This window comes from Sus scrofa, chromosome 7, assembly GCF_054392235.1.
Source record: "Sus scrofa isolate SSC_HxYL_T2T_F1_AM1 chromosome 7, Sscrofa_HxYL_maternal_Yorkshire_Landrace_v2.0, whole genome shotgun sequence".
In the NCBI taxonomy this organism is placed as follows: domain Eukaryota; kingdom Metazoa; phylum Chordata; class Mammalia; order Artiodactyla; family Suidae; genus Sus; species Sus scrofa.
This window is the reverse complement of record NC_139389.1, coordinates 36,205,097-36,221,043: the sequence shown is the minus strand read 5'-3', so window position 1 is coordinate 36,221,043 and position 15,947 is coordinate 36,205,097. Positions and strand designations below refer to the sequence as shown.

The 15,947-nt window shown below is 37.2% G+C and overlaps 1 protein-coding gene across 5 annotated transcripts in view; it reads left to right on the top strand.

The window, feature by feature from the left end:
- The window catches only part of KHDRBS2 (KH RNA binding domain containing, signal transduction associated 2), a 523,676-nt gene that overhangs the window by 240,575 nt on the left and 267,154 nt on the right, over nucleotides 1-15,947 (top strand). The gene's annotated exons all lie outside the window — the stretch shown is intronic.

The following is a 15,947-nucleotide window of genomic DNA, read 5'->3' as shown; positions in this document are numbered from 1 at the left end:
GTGTGTGTGTGTGTGTGTGTGTGTGTGATGTGTTCTAAACCATCTTTTACGCATTGCTTTTAATGTTGTCATTGTTGTCATATTTGATTAGATTTACCAATATATTTATGTATTTCATTGTTCATCCCTCTTTGCCTCTCTGGACTTTGTTGTGAGATTATTTCCTACTTCTTGAAGTATATTTTTTAGCAATTTCTTTGGAAAAATTACTGGAGACACTTTTCATTCATCTGAAAATGTTATCTTGATTGCCCTTATGCAAGATAATTTTTTGCATGCACAATTTTGGCTTGCAACTTTTTACTCTCAGAATGTCAAGGCTGTTATTAATTTCTCAGTAGCTTCCACTTTTGTCTTTAATATGTCTGCATCAGTTTCATTGATCTGTGTGTCTATTTTTATGTCACCATCATACCTTTATGATTAGTGTAGTTTTGTAGTATTATTTGAAATCAAGGAACATGATGCCTCCGGCTTTATTCTTCTTTCTCAAGATTTGGCTCTTTGGGGTCTTTTGTGTTCCATACAAATTTTATAATTATTTGTGCTATTTCTGTGAAAAATCCCATTGAAATTTTCATTAGGGATTGCAGTGAATCTGCAGATGTCTTTGGGTAGTAAATTGATATTATACTAATAATATTGTAACAATCCTAATTCTTCCAATCCATAAGCATGGACTATCTTTCCATTTACTTGTGTCTTCAGTTTTCTGTTGGTATCTTAGAGTTTTCAAGATCAATTCTTTTACCGCCTTAGTTAAAATTTATGCGTAGATATTTTCTTCTTTTTGATGTGATTATGTGATTGTAAATAGGATTGTTCTTTCTCATAGTTTGTTATTATTGTATAGAAGTGCAAAAGATTTCCGTATGTTGATTTCATATCCTTTACTGAATTCATTTACTAATTCTAAGAGGTTTGTTTGTTTGTTTGTTTTGTCTTTTGTCTTTTTTTTTAGCGCTGCACCCATGGCATATGGAGGTTCCCAGGCTAGGGGTTGAATTGGAGCTGTAGCCACTGCCCCATGCCGCAGCTACAGTAATGCGGAATCCGAGCCACATCTTCGACCTACACCACAGCTCACAGCAATACTGGATCCTCAACACTGAGTGAGGCCAGAGATTGAACCTGCGTCCTCATGGATGCTAGTCAGCTTTGTTTCCACTGAGCCACGACCAGAGCTCCTTGTGTATGACTTTCTTTTTCTTTTCATGTTTTATATTTAGAACATTACAAGTTATAATTATTTTGTGTTCTTATTGATAATTTCAAAATCCAAAAAGTGATGTTTCCATATGTTTCTTTTTTCCAAGCTCACTTGCACTTGTTTATTTCTTTGTTATGTTAGTAATATTTAATTTAATTTGGGTAATTAAAGATTTTTCCCTCTTCTCTACTAAGCATATAAATATATTGAAAATTATATCTGCTGTAATTTCTATGAGGACAGTTCATATTTTAGGGATACAGTTCTTCAAAATATCTCATCCTTCATACTGCCAAAGCATATTGGGATAATTTGGTTTTATTTTTTGATGGTAGAAGTACATTTTAATGTTCCTTTTATAAAAATTGCAGAGTGGAGTTCCAACTGTGGTGCAGTGGGTTAAGAATCTCACTGCAGTGAGTTGTGGTGCAGTTCATAGCTACAGCTTGGATTCAGTCTCTGGCCCAGGAAATTCCATATGATATGGGTGTGGCCAGAAAAAACAAAACAAAACAGCATATAGCATTGTAGTGGCTTCAAAATGATGATGGTAGCAGTAAGTAGAGTAATACAAATGAAAAGGTTAATAATAACAATAATTTCAATGCGTGGAGGTTATATTTGCATAGATAACTAATTCTCTTCAATGATGTAGCTCTTTTTACAAATGTTACTTTGTTGATTAAGAAGAAGAGTAGATAGAAAAACAATTTACTGTATTTGCAGACATAACCCTAATGATTAATCCCCATTAATGTCGGATTTATGCACCAGTTACATTAAGAAATTGTAATTAGACCTTCAAATCTCTTAAATGAATTTTGAAAGTGAATGTGTTTTACCTTTCCCTAAATTAGACAGATACAATTTTCAACCATGAATGTAAGAGATTTTCTACTCGTGTTATTTTGGTTTAGCCAATAAAATTTATGTTTTACTTTGGTTAAGTGATTTTTTTCCCCTTTTTGCAGTACATAAACTTCGTCTATGTGGACACGAAGTTTATTAATTGTGGTGGAAGTAGCTTTACTTTGTATCCATAATCATTCTACTTTGGTAATGTTGATTTAACTTACGACATTATTTAATTTTGGTAATGTTGATTTAATTTTGGTAATGTTGATTTAAAAATATAATAGGATGGGAGGTCCCGTCATCGTGGTGCAGTGGAAACGAATCCGACTAGGAACCTTGAGGTTGCATGTTTGATCCCTGGCCTCGCTCAATGGTTAAGGGTCTGGCATTGCCATGAACTATGGTGTAGGTCACAGATGCAGCTCAGATCCCGAGTTGCTGTGGCTGTGGTATAGGCCAGCAGCTGTAGCTCCAATTCAACCCCTAGCCTGGGAATTTCCGTATGTCGTGGGCGTGGCCCAAAAAAGAAAAAAAAATGCAATAGGATGGTATTGCAGAAACAAATAGTTGTATATTCTGCTACAAGCACATCCTGTGTATAGGAACTGATAGATTGTTGTAATTTGAGAAGAGCTTCAGCAAGCATTAATTCATCAACATTTACTATTAAAAGTTGTGCCATTTTCATTGTTAATTTTAAATCAGTGTTCTCCATCTTGTCTATTGTGGTAATTCCATGAAAAAAATTTAACTTTAAATGTAACTTTTTACAGAGAGGTCAGGTCAGAGGGGAATATGGGTAGTGCTATGAGTGTTGTATTATTGATAATCCATACCAATAAATATAATTAGCTCAGTCAGCCTGCCACAATGAGTATTATTTTATTCATTGACAACATCTGGAAAAGTTTTTCTCTCTAGGGTGGAATTTTATGTTAAATTGGTATGTGAAAGGTAACGTCAAAGTAAGCAAATTTCCAACATCCAAAGACTATTTAAAATGATAATGGGATGGATAGGAGGGACTAGTGCCCTAGGAAAATTCTTGTGTTTTACCACACTAATTTTCTTAATTTTTTTATTCCTTCCCGATTGGGAGATTCCTGTTTTAACATGATTTTCTTTGGTTGTTCTTGCTTTTTATTTTAAAATATTTGATATATTTATTTTAAATTCACAAATATTTGGAGGAAACTACCACTCGGAGACAGTGTCACTAAGATAGACAAAGTTTTTATCTTAAAGTATAACTGTATACAGTGGAAAATAAGTTAGAAAGTCAGTGAAAAATATGTGTAATTTTGCCAAAAAGGAAAAGGAAATTTTTATATCCATTAGGTTTATCTGAAAAGTTTTACATATGAGTAGAGGATAGGAGATAGCAAATATACTAAATTTTCCAAAATGATTTTTTTAATGCAGAAATTATGAAATTTTGTCTCAATTTTTACTCTTACATAAGTTATTTAAAATTATGTTACAGAACCTCATATTTTAATTTAATATATTGGATATAGAAAACTAGCAGAAAATTATAAGAACTTTTACTCATAATTTCTTTGTATTTAACTAAAGTATAATCACACAAAAAGAACATAAATGAGACACATAAAAGCAATGTACATTGCCATCTTTGAAGTATTTATTGAAACATTACAAATTTAAACATTTTTAATTTTTATATTTGTATTATATATTATATTTTAAATTTTGTATGATTTATGAGAAAACAAAATAATAGATGTGATATTTCATAGGGTAAAATAGAGATATTTATATAAAAGAGGAAATTAGATAAAACTAATTTTATAACTATTATTAGTTATTTTAGACAGATATGGTAGAAAAGACAGGGATTATTTATGATATTTAATTAGTAGATTTGAAGATACACTTTTATCAGAAAAATTCCCCAATGCCAAGTACATAGGAGATTTTTTTTAAAAAAAATCATACCTCTTATTTTATTCTGTACTTCCAGTAATGACAATGTGCCAAGGAAGGCACTCATACCCAACAGAATCATCTCCTTTTACCCATGATGCATCTTTAATATTAGAAAAATTAGGGGACTAATGAAGAAAAATATCAAACACCTTCAGTTAAATGTTTTAAAATAATTACTGTGATGACTCAGTTTCTTAATGCCAGCAAAGAAAAATTAATAGCAAAAATGAACAGTTTCCATAGTCTTCACTCTCCTGTTACTCAGGGCAAGTGTTCAATCAGGTTAAACACCTTTCAGGTGTCAGAGAACATCACATCTCTTCTGCCTCATCTGAAGTCAGTTCAGAGATTGAGAGATGGTGGAGGAACAGGACACAAAACTGATGTCCTCCCACAGAAACATTAAAAATACATCTACAAAGGGAACAGGCCACATGGAATACCTATTGAAAGCTGACAGAAAACATCAGACTTCTGAAAAGTCAAGAAAACCCACACAAGGCGGAGTAGGATAAGGGGGAAAGGAAAGGAAAACAAAAAAAGAGAGAGCAATAGAGAGATAGAGATAGATAGATGGATAGAGAGAGAGCGGGCGGGGGGAGAAAGGAACCAGGACAGGGCCTGTGCTGCAGGGAGTGTGCTGTGAAGGAGAATTTTTCCCACACTCCTGGAAGCCCTCTCACCAGGGAGGAATCAGTCTGAACAGAGGGGGATCTTTGGAGCTTAGGGGAGAATCGCAGCAGGCGGTTTGCAAGTGGTCAGATGGAGATTAATCTGTACATAAGGTCAGCTCTGTGGCACTGCACACCAAAACCTCATACCCTGGAGCAGGTCAGGGCTGAGAGCTGAAACTCAGGATTCAGAAGTCAGACTCAGGGAGGTGACCAGATTGGTTGTGAGGAGACAGTCTAAAGAGGCTGGACATTGACACCAGAGGGTGTACTCAGAAAAAAACCAGGTCCCACCATAGAGGCAATGCACCATTGTTGGGTGGGCATTCAAGGAGATAAGTGGGGCTGCCATTAGAGCTTCCTCCTCTATAAGCACTCTTAGGCGACATGAAACTACCTGCTGCAGTATGTGGTGGGCCTGTGGCACCATTGTGAGGTCCAGAGGCTGACAGCTACTAGGAGACTGGCAGCAAGCAGGCACTGAGCCCTGCCTCTGAGATCCCTGAGGTGCCTGAACCCCAGATCCCCCAGCAAAAACCATGGTCCCAGAAGCTCTCCAGCACCAGTCATCCCTGTGAAAACTGCCAGCAGGAGCCTGACTCCACTCTGCTGTTCCATGAATTCAGGGAATGGCAGGTACCCCATGAAACCTATAAATAGCTACCAGAATCTGCCCAGCTTTCCCCAGAGTGCATTGAGACACAGATACCCCATGAAACCTGGGAACTGGCGCTAGTCTCTGCCCCCACTATCCTTGGAGTGCAGAGAACTCCAATACCCCATGAAATATATGAGTGGGCACCAGACCCTGCCACTGCATCACCAAGAGTGCCAAGCATCCCTGATTACTGCCCTACCCACCCCCTTTCTGGATAGGCTTCTGTGCTCCACCTACCTTGGGAACAGACCTTGGTAGGTTGCCCACACTCAGAGGTGGGAGATATAAACACAGCTGAGCCCTGAGGGCCCTGAAACAGTAGTATATGTTGTGAGCCCAAACAATAGGTGAAAAGTGACACAACAGAGCACACCCACAGATGAACAGCTATAGTGGAGGGACACTCATGGGTGTCTCTCCTAGTAGGAGCACTCTAGTCTGTCTACCTCAACCAAAGAGCATCAGAGAGGCAAGATGCAGCTCTGCCTACCAGTGGGCAGGCACCAGCCTCTTCCACCAGGAAGCCCCTGGATCTTCTTTGTCCACCAAGGGATAGACATCATAAGCAAGAGGAACTACAGTGCTGCAGCCTGTGGAAATGAAACCACAAACAGAGAAATTTAGACAAAATCAGAAGACAGAAAAATATGCTTCAAAGGACCAAGATAAAAACCCACAAAAATAAGTAAATGAAGAGGAGATAGGCAATCTAACTGAAAAAGAATTCAGAGTGATGATAGTAAGGATGATTCAAGTTTTTGGAAAAAGAATGGAGACAGATTGAGAAGCTCAAAGAAATGTTTAACAAAGAGCTAGAAGATTTAAAGAATAAGCAAATTAAGATGGATAGCACAATGTCTGAAATGAAATATACACCAGAAGGAATCAATATCAGGATATCTGAGGCAGAAGAATGAATAAATGAGGTGGAAATCACTGCCACAGAGAAGAATAAAGAAAAAAAGAATGAAAGGAATTGAGGACAGTTTAAGCTACCTGTGGGACAAGATTAAACATATCAGTATTCAGAAGGAGAAAGAGATGAGAAAGGGCCAGAGACAATATTTGAAGAGATTATGGCCAAAACCTTCCCTAATGTGGGAAAGGAAACTTCCACTTAAGCTGATGAAGCACAGAGAATCTCATACAGGATAAATCCAAACCCAAGGAGAAACACAGTAAGACACATACTAATCAAAGTGACAAATCAAATACAAAGAAAAACATTAAAAGCAACAAGGGAGAAGCAGTAAATAACATACAAGGGAAACCCCATAAGGATACCAACTGATTTTTCAGCAGAAATTGTGAAAGGAGTGACAAGATATACTTAAGGTGATGATGGGAGGAATCTAGTACAAGAATACTCTACCTAGCACGGCTCTCATTCATTTTGACGGGGAAATCAAAAGCTTTTCAGACAAGGAGAAGATAAGAGAATTCAGCACCACCAATCCAGCTTTACAACTAATAAAGGAACTTCTGTAGGCAGAAAAGAAAAGGCCACAACTAGAAACAAGAAGATTACACATGGGAAAGTTTACTGTTAAAGGCAAACATAAAATAAAAGTAGGAAATCACCCACTGACAAATATGATATCAAAAAGCAAGTGTGAGGAGAGGAGAAATGCAGAACATTAAAAATGCATTTTAAATTAAGAAACCAGCAATTACCTCCAGCAGTCCCACTCCTGGGTATCTATCCAGAGAAAACAATGACTCAAAAAGATACAGGTACTCCAGTGTTCATTGCAGCATTATATAAAATAGCCAAGACATAGAAGGAACCTAAATGTTCATTGACAGAGGAGTGGATAAACATGATGTGGTACATATACATAATGAAATATTACTCAGCCATTAAAAGGAAGGAAATAATTGCATTTCAGCAACATGGATGGACCTAGAAATTATCATGCTAAGTGAAGTTAGACAGTGAGACACCAATGTCATATGTTGTGACTTATATATGGACTCTTAAAAAGGATACATTGAACTTCTTTGCAGAACAGATACTGGCTCACAGACTTTGAAAATCTTATGGTTTCCCAAGGAGACAGGATGTGGCGGGGAGGGATGGACTGGGGGTTTGGGCTGGAAATGCTGTAAAATTGGGTTGTGATGATCATCGTACAACTATAAATAGAATAAAATTCGTTGAGTTAAAAAAAAAGAAACCAGCAACCAAAAACAATGTTGTACAGATATAGATGGCAATATAAAAATCTAATGGGAACCACAAACTGAAAGAACTACACTGGATGCACACATAAAATCAGAAAAACCAACCAAATACAACATTAAAGATAGTCAGCAAATCACATGTGAAGAGAACAAAAGAAGAAGGGAAGAAAAAAAGACCTACAAGTAACAATTGAAAACAAGAAAAATGGCAAGAAGGACATACTTATCCATAATTACATTGAATGTAAATGGATTAAATACTCCAACCAAAATACTCAGACTATTTGAATGGATACAAAAACAAAATGCATATATATGCTGTTTATAAGAGACCTCCTTCAGACCTAAGGACACATACAGACTGAAAGTGAGGGGATGGAAGAAGGTTTTCCATGCAAATGGAAATCAAAGGAAAATGGAAGTGACAATACTCATATCAGACAAAATAGACTTTAAAATAAAGAAGGATCAATCCAAGAAGAAGATATAACAGTTGTAAATAAATATACACCCAGCATAGGAGCACCACAGTATGTAAGGCAACTGCTAACAGCCATAAAAGGAGAGGTCTACAGTAATACAATAATAGTGAGGGACTTTAACATCTCACTTACATCAACAGAGAGATCATCCAGACAGAAAACCAACAAGAAAACACAGCCATTAAATGAAACCCTAAATCAGATAGACTTAATTGACATTTATAAAACATTGCATCCCACAGGAATAGAATATACACTCTCTCAAGTGCACATGGAACATTCTCCAGGATAGATTACATCTTGGGGCACAGATCAAGCCTTGGTAAATTAAAAAAAAAAAAAACTGAAGTTATATCAAACACTTTTTTTCTGACCACAACACTAGGACACTAGAAATCAACTACAAGAAAACAAAAAAACAAAAAAACACAAACTACTGGAAGCTAAACAGTATGTTACCAAACAACCAATGGATCACTAAAGAAATTAAAAGATACTTAGAGACAAATGACAATGAAGATATGATGATTGAAAACCCATGGGACACAGCAAAAGCAGTTCTGAGAGGGAAGTTTATAGCAATACAATACTATCTCAGGAAACAAGAAAAAACTCAAATAAACAACCTAACCTTACACCTAAAGCAAGTGGAGAAGGAAGAACAGACAAAGCCCTAAGTTCAAAGGAAAGAAATCATAAAGATCAAAGAAATAAATGAAATAGAGACGAAGAAAACAATAGAGAAAATCAATGAAACTGAAAGTTGGTTCATTGAAAAGATCAACAAAATTGATACACCTTTAGCCCAACTCATCAAGAAAAGAGACTGGGCTCAAACCAATGAAACTAGAAATGAAAAAGGAGAAGTTACAACAGACATTATAGAAATACAAAGGATTATGAGAGACTCCTAGAATGGATATATTCATGTGTATGACTGATTCATTTTGCTGTACACCTGAAACTAACACAACATTTTAAGTTAACTATACGCCAATAAAATTAAAGGATAAAATTAATACAGTGCAGTAACACACTAAAATTTAATTTTCTATTCTACTTCCAAAGTTGAGTCACTGCTCTCAAATAATTTCTTAAATAACCTTCTTTCAGTAAAGGCTGTGTGGGAGAATCCATCTTTCTTCAATCTAAGCATGAAATTGACATCATAGAAGTAAGCAAGCACAGGAGTTCCTGTCATGGCTCAGTGGAAACAAATCTGAGTAGCATTCATGAGGATGCAAGTTCGATCCCTGGCCTTGATGCTCAGTGGGTTAAGGATCCGGCATTGCAGGGAGTTGTGGTGTAGGTCTCAAATGTGGCTTGGATCCTGTCTTGTTGGGGCTACGGCTTAAGCCCGTGGCTATAGCTTCCGATTTGACCCTGGCCTGGGAACCTCCATATGCCACAAGTGCGGTCCTAAAAAGACAAAAAAAAAAAAAAAAGCGCAAAGAAAATGGAAACAACGATCTAAAAGTTTTCACCTCTGATAACATGTTCACCCCTGTGTCTTTTTCATTCACCTTCTGTTTATCATTAATTTTGCGCAGATCCTGATGGTCATGTTTTATGGAAAAGCCAAATTTTTCCACTGGTATTCAACACATTTTAAAGCAGTGCTAACAGTGTATGAATAACTTACATTATCATTGAGAAGTGAAAGTATTTACTAAAATTTAATTGCTACTACCATGGAAATTGCTTTGCTATTATTGCTGTGAATCTTGGTTTTCTGTAATTTTTTTTCAAGTTTACCTTTTTGTACTATTCTCTCAAAAGCATCTGTTACTTTGAAATGTAGTGTTTCTAACCATAAGTGTCGCAGGAAGAGGACCCCCCAGTATGTAAAAACAATTTTGTATCCTCAAGAAATAGATTCCTTAGTGATCCTCCATTCATAGAAAATAGTGTTATCTGCTTTGCTGAAACTCTGGGTGTATTTGACGGTTTTTAAACTTTAAATCAGGGATTACTCACCCATTAACTCCATTAATTAGGCTGATGCCTGATTTGCAAGTTCTTTAAGGACTTTGCCCTTGAGTTGTTCATCTACTTTCACATTTCACTGATCATTTAAATTGTCCTTCTCAACTATTGTGACCAAAACACAATAAACTACTCCAATAATACTGTGATGAAGCAAAAAACTTGCTTTTCCACTGGGAACTATATCTAGTCACTTATGATAGAGCATGATAATATGAGAAAAAAAATGTATACGTGTGTGTGACTGGGTTACCTTGCTGTACAGTAGAAAATTGACAGAACACTGTAAACCAGCTATAATGGAAAAATACAAATCATTATTAAAAAAATACTATTTTAAAAAAACAACTTTGCTTCTCAAACACCATATATCATTCGTCATGCATAAATATTACTTTAACAGGCAAAATTCCCTTTGATATATTTCTAATGTATTCCTTTGTATGCCAATTAAATATGATTCTCTTGAATTTTAGATAGACTTAACAGTACTAGTTTTTCATAATAGCCAAATTTGTTTTTATTTTTGCTATTGAAAGACCATGCTTTCCCAATCTTAAGTCATTTGAAAATTATTAAACCGGAGTTCCCATCATGGTGCAGTGGAAATGAATCTGACTAGGAACCGTGAGGTTTCAGGTTCAATCCCTGGCCTCGCTCAGTGGGTCAAGGATCCGGTGTTGCCGTGAGCTGTGGTGTAGGTCGCAGATGTGGCTTGGGTCTGGCATTGCTGTGGTTGTGGCGTAGGCTGGCAGCTACAGCTCCGATTAGACCCCTAGCCCAGGAACCTCCATATGCCATGGGTGTGGCCCTAAAAAAGACAAAAAGACCAAAAAAAAGAAAAAAAGAAAATTGTTAAACCTATATTTGACCTCTCACAAGGGCACTGATTAAATCTCATAAATCTATATGATGCTTGGTTTGATAATTTTCTCTTCCTTTCCTATCATTCCATTGTTCAATATCAAGTTTGTAATAAGCAGCCTTTGAGTTTAATTCTAGAGCCCATTGGTGCTCATTCTTTTAATAATAGTGTAATTATGCAGAATAGTAAAAAGTTTTGCACTCACATTCCAAAACTAACTTGGTTGAAATCTGTTGAGGATTCTGAAGTTAAATTTGATTCTAGCAGGAAAAAAAAATTAAGATCAGTTAATGTTGTTTCCTCTGGCTATGTAGCTGGGGAAATAGTAGCACTTTTGCTGCATATCTGTCTGTCACTGGATCTAAATGAGTGCTCCTGATTTTGATTTTTTTTTTCAACTAGAAATAACAGTAAGAAGTATTTTATATCATGACCATGTACACTCACACATTCACACTCTCAAACACGCGCAATTGTGAGAGGCTGGGTAATGCCAACCAAAGATGTCCACGTTTTAATCCCAGAACCTGTTAAGATGCTATCTTTTAAAAAGAGACTTTGCAGATGTAATTAAGGATCTTCCTCATATCAAGATGCTGGGTATCTGAGTGGGCCCAGCGTATCACAAGGGTCCTTGTAAGGGGAATGAGGGCTCAGAGTTACAAGAAGTGAATGAACACACAGATTGAGGACCCGTGAGGGTGGAACCAGAGGTTGGCGTCATATGCTCCGAAGTTGGACGAAGGAAACACAAGCCAAGGAAGGCAAGCAATGCCTAGCACCTGGAAAGGAGGGGACAGCATTTCTCCCCTGGAGTCTTCAGAAGGAACGCAGCCTTGCTGACATAGACTTCTGGCCTAAGAACCATAGGAGAATAAATTTGTATTATTTAAGCCACTGAGTGTGCGGTAATATGTCATACCTGCAATATGAAAACATTACAATAATATGTAGTTGAAACAGAAGTTTTATCAAATGATACTATGTGTGTGTGCACGCGTGCACTTTTTAACTTATCAAACCTTACTCTATGGCCTGCTCTTTGATAATATTACTCTACGGTATTTCATTCTATTTCAATTTTTAAAATGTCATTTGAAATCCAAAAAGTTGATGTCATTAATTGGAGTTTGATAAACCAATGACTTACACTTTTAAAACATAGGACTATGTCATTTTTCTGTTATAAATCTTAATGAGTCTTACACTTTTTGTCTTTAATCTTAAATCTGTAAGTCCTACTATTTTTTAAAGATGGCAAGGTTTTTTCTTCAATTTTTAGTTTTGTTTGCTTTTTTTGTTTTTGTTTTTGTTTTTGTTTTGTTGTTGTTGTTGTTGTTGTTGTTTTTAGGCATATGGAAGTTCCCAGGCTAGGGGTCCAATCAGAGCTACAGCTGCTTGCCTACACCACAGCCACAGCAACATGGGTCCCGAGCTGTGTTTGCAGCTCACAGCAACACTGGATCCTTACCCACTGAGCAAGGCCATAGAAAAGTTAACTATGGAAATTGGTGGCCAGACGTCTATCCTCATGTAAATGAAGCACATCATTTCTTAGGTCAAATTATAGGATTAATTCGTTTTTTTTTTTAATTTAATGAATACTTTCAAATTGATCTATAATTTTCCTCAGTGTGAGGAAGAATCTTAGTCAGTACAAAAGCATAAATGTAAGTTCAGAAACAAAATAGGCAAGAAGACATAGTCAAAGAAACATAGATTTTGGAAATATGACTAAGCCTCAAGCTGGTTATATACATTTAAAAATATGTACCTGCTAGTTATACTTAGATGAACATGTGGCAGTTGGTATGAACTTGAGGTGGGATTTGAAGTAGGAAAATTCAAGAGGAAGAAAAGAGTGTCCATTTTATCCTATAATCAGCAATTAATTTTCAAGTGGAAATAAATTTCTATTTTTATTTATTTTTTTATCATCAAGGTGACCTGTTTAATTCTTGGCATAAATTTGGAAAATACAAAAGCGAAGACACTCAGACATAATACATTTTTAAAAATATGCCAGAAGAGAAGACCAAAACAGTATTTTCTGGAATTTCTATAAATGTAATTTGGTTTAATCCCATACCTCAAAAAATAAAAGTCAATAAAGAAATGTATTTTCCATCCTGGGAAGGAACCCTCTGTCCAGTTTGGCATGTTTGGCCAGTTTGGTTTTGTCCATAAGATAGAGAAAAAATTGAGTACTATTTAAAACAAAAATGTAGATTCTCTTGCTGAAAAGGAATCTGTTTTTGCTAGAGGGAATTGGCTGCCTTTCAGAGATGTTTGGCTAGGATCTTCCAAGGAGTATAAGAAATAGAAGTTTGATTATGTTCCTAAAGATTAGGTTCTTGTCTCGCAGAAGGAATTCAGAAAGGAGATGGAAATTGAGAAAGAAAAATGAGGATTTATTTAAGTGAGAAATACGCCTCCTAAGGAAAGGCGAGTAGCAGCCCTACCTTGTTTTGACACACCATAATTGTATGGGCAGCGTGTTCACTGGGAAGGTGGGGTTTGGGGGTCCTATTCCTCAATTTTCATCCCAGCTTCACCTTCCTGAAGGGAGGAGGGTTTTGGGGGGGGTTTGGTTTTGGTTTTATCAGATGTGTCACGGCATCTGTGTATGATGGATACTCCTTATCTGCATAGCTAATTTTATTATAATGAGGGCATAATGAGCAAGGGGTTACATTTGGACCTTGGAGATTTGTGCCCTTTTCTACCTTTCTTTGTCTGCCTCCAGAGCACTTATCACCCCAAAATATGTAGTCTCTTATCAGTCTGGAGGTTCCAGCTTTTCTTTGCCCATCCATGGACCCTGCTTCTTGCATGAAGCCTGGTGTCCTGCTGGCTGGCCCGTGTCCCCCTTCTCTGCTCGTGCCTAACTATCTGCCTGCTGTGACAATTACAAAATGGTTGATTGAAGTACTTATTCCCTGAATTAATCCAACTGCTTTCCACTCTTTAAAACCTCCTTAAACCTCCTTAAGGACCTGTTTTTTCTCTCATTGCCTCAGAATGCTTTGAAGTTTTCAAGGAGTCTCTCTCATGCCAGGTTTTGAATTTAACTAAACATGCTGAAGAGGAAATATATTTTGTTCCTAGGATGATTGTTTGCACAATAAGGTGTTTTATGATAATAAATACTTATAATGCACTTTTAAAATGAATTACAATTAATTATTTCCAAAGTGAGTGATGCTGGCAAATATGATTCTAGTTGATTTGGGGCTCCAACTTCTGTTGTCAGAGCATTCCTCTCAGACATTTTTTGGAGGAACTAAGGCTTTCTGAGTGTTCTGTGTCCTTTGTCTCTTCTGGAATACGAAGCTCATCCTGAGGGAGAACGCTGCTCCTCTTTGGAGCCTAGCAACTCACCGTAGGTATAGTTTAGGGAAAGAACACATAACCTGGGCTGGGAGTTGGTTGGGAGAAGCCTCAAGAGAGTATTCTACAGGGTCAGTGGTGTAGGCTGCCTCTCATTATACCTGAAAGGGCTTTTTTTGAGGATTAGGAGGATGCATAGAGGTTGAACCCTGAAAGTGCTGATTTAGTGGATTGGTGTTAAATTGGAAAAAGTCCTCTAAATGGAGGTGAGATAATTTTATCAGTGGACTTAGATGGCAATGTCAATACCATGCTCACCAAACTTGCAAGAGGAAGAACTTGCAGAGAAATGGTTTGGGACAAACATGTGCAGATAAACTGGAATAGCGGGCTACATTTGACCAAGTCTTTCAATTTAAAATTTTAATAGCTAATTTCAAAATGTCAGTGTTGTGACTTGTGAGCATTCAGCAATACAGGAGGTCTCTGCTGACTCACGTTAAAGAGGGATCAAGGGCAGTACCACCTACTTAGCTGGTATTTATGTTCCTTTTCACCCAGAACCAACCGAGTTATAATTATTTTCCCTCTACTGTGATAAAGTAATACTTCAGGGGAGTGACAGGTGCAAAAATATGGTTTAACTCAGAAAACAAAGAATGGAAATGCGCAAGCTTAAAAAAGATGTCTTTATTTAATAGTTAAAAGACTATCATAACGAAGAGATACTAAAGTTCTGTGTGACTCAAGAGAGCAAAAATAGCAGTAGATAGATGTTTAAAGTTGTAGCTTTTTCAGAGGGAAAGTGCATCCATTTCGCTGCCTACTAACCAATTCTTGACATAATACAATTCAAAACGTAAAATTAATGAGTTTGTTTCTTGGTATGAATGTTTTGTTTTGTCTTTTTGCCTTTTCTAGGGCCACTCCTGTAGCATATGGAGGTTCCCAGGCTAGGGGTCTAATCAGAGCTGTAGCCACCGACCTGTGCCAGAGCCACAGCAACGCGGGATCCGAACCATGTCTGTGACCTACATGACAGCCGACAGCAACACCAGATCCTTAAGCCACTGAGCAAGGCCAGGGACCGAACCCGCAACCCCATGGTTCCTAGTTGGATTCGTTAACCACTGAGCCACGGCGGAACTCCTGAATGTTATGTTTTGAATTATCTTTAAAGTTCCATAATTGTTTTGGAGAAGGATGATAAGTCAACTTAAAACCAGACAGATCTAGCATTTCACAAACTGCCTGTTGAGTTTTCTTCTCCAAAACATGATACTCACTAACATGACCCCTCCTCACATACTCCAGACATCCCTCCCTGGCCGAGAGAATTACACATCAAGTCACGCACCCTCCTTGCACACCTGCCTGGGGAACCTTGCCTGGCACTCTTGCTGTTCCTGACACAAGTGCCTGGTTTCCTGCCTCCATGCCTTTTCTGGTGATTAAAGGGAACCATCTTTTGTCAAGCCTGAATGCTTTTGAGTGAAAGGTGGTGCCTTAAATAATTAGGCGAGACCCTTGTGAGCCCAATCTCCCCAAGGCAAATGGGGGCACAAGACCCCATTCCTGATACTTCTTCTTCTTGACCCAGTCCCTTCTCATTTTCACCTCCCAGCCATTCTTACAAATCCAGCTGAATAAATGCCTCTTGTATGCTGCTTTGTAGGTTGTGGAAGTAGACATTAAATATGTTGAAAAGTGAAGCAAAATATAATCACTTTATTCTTTTTATAATGGTTTGAAATGTTAT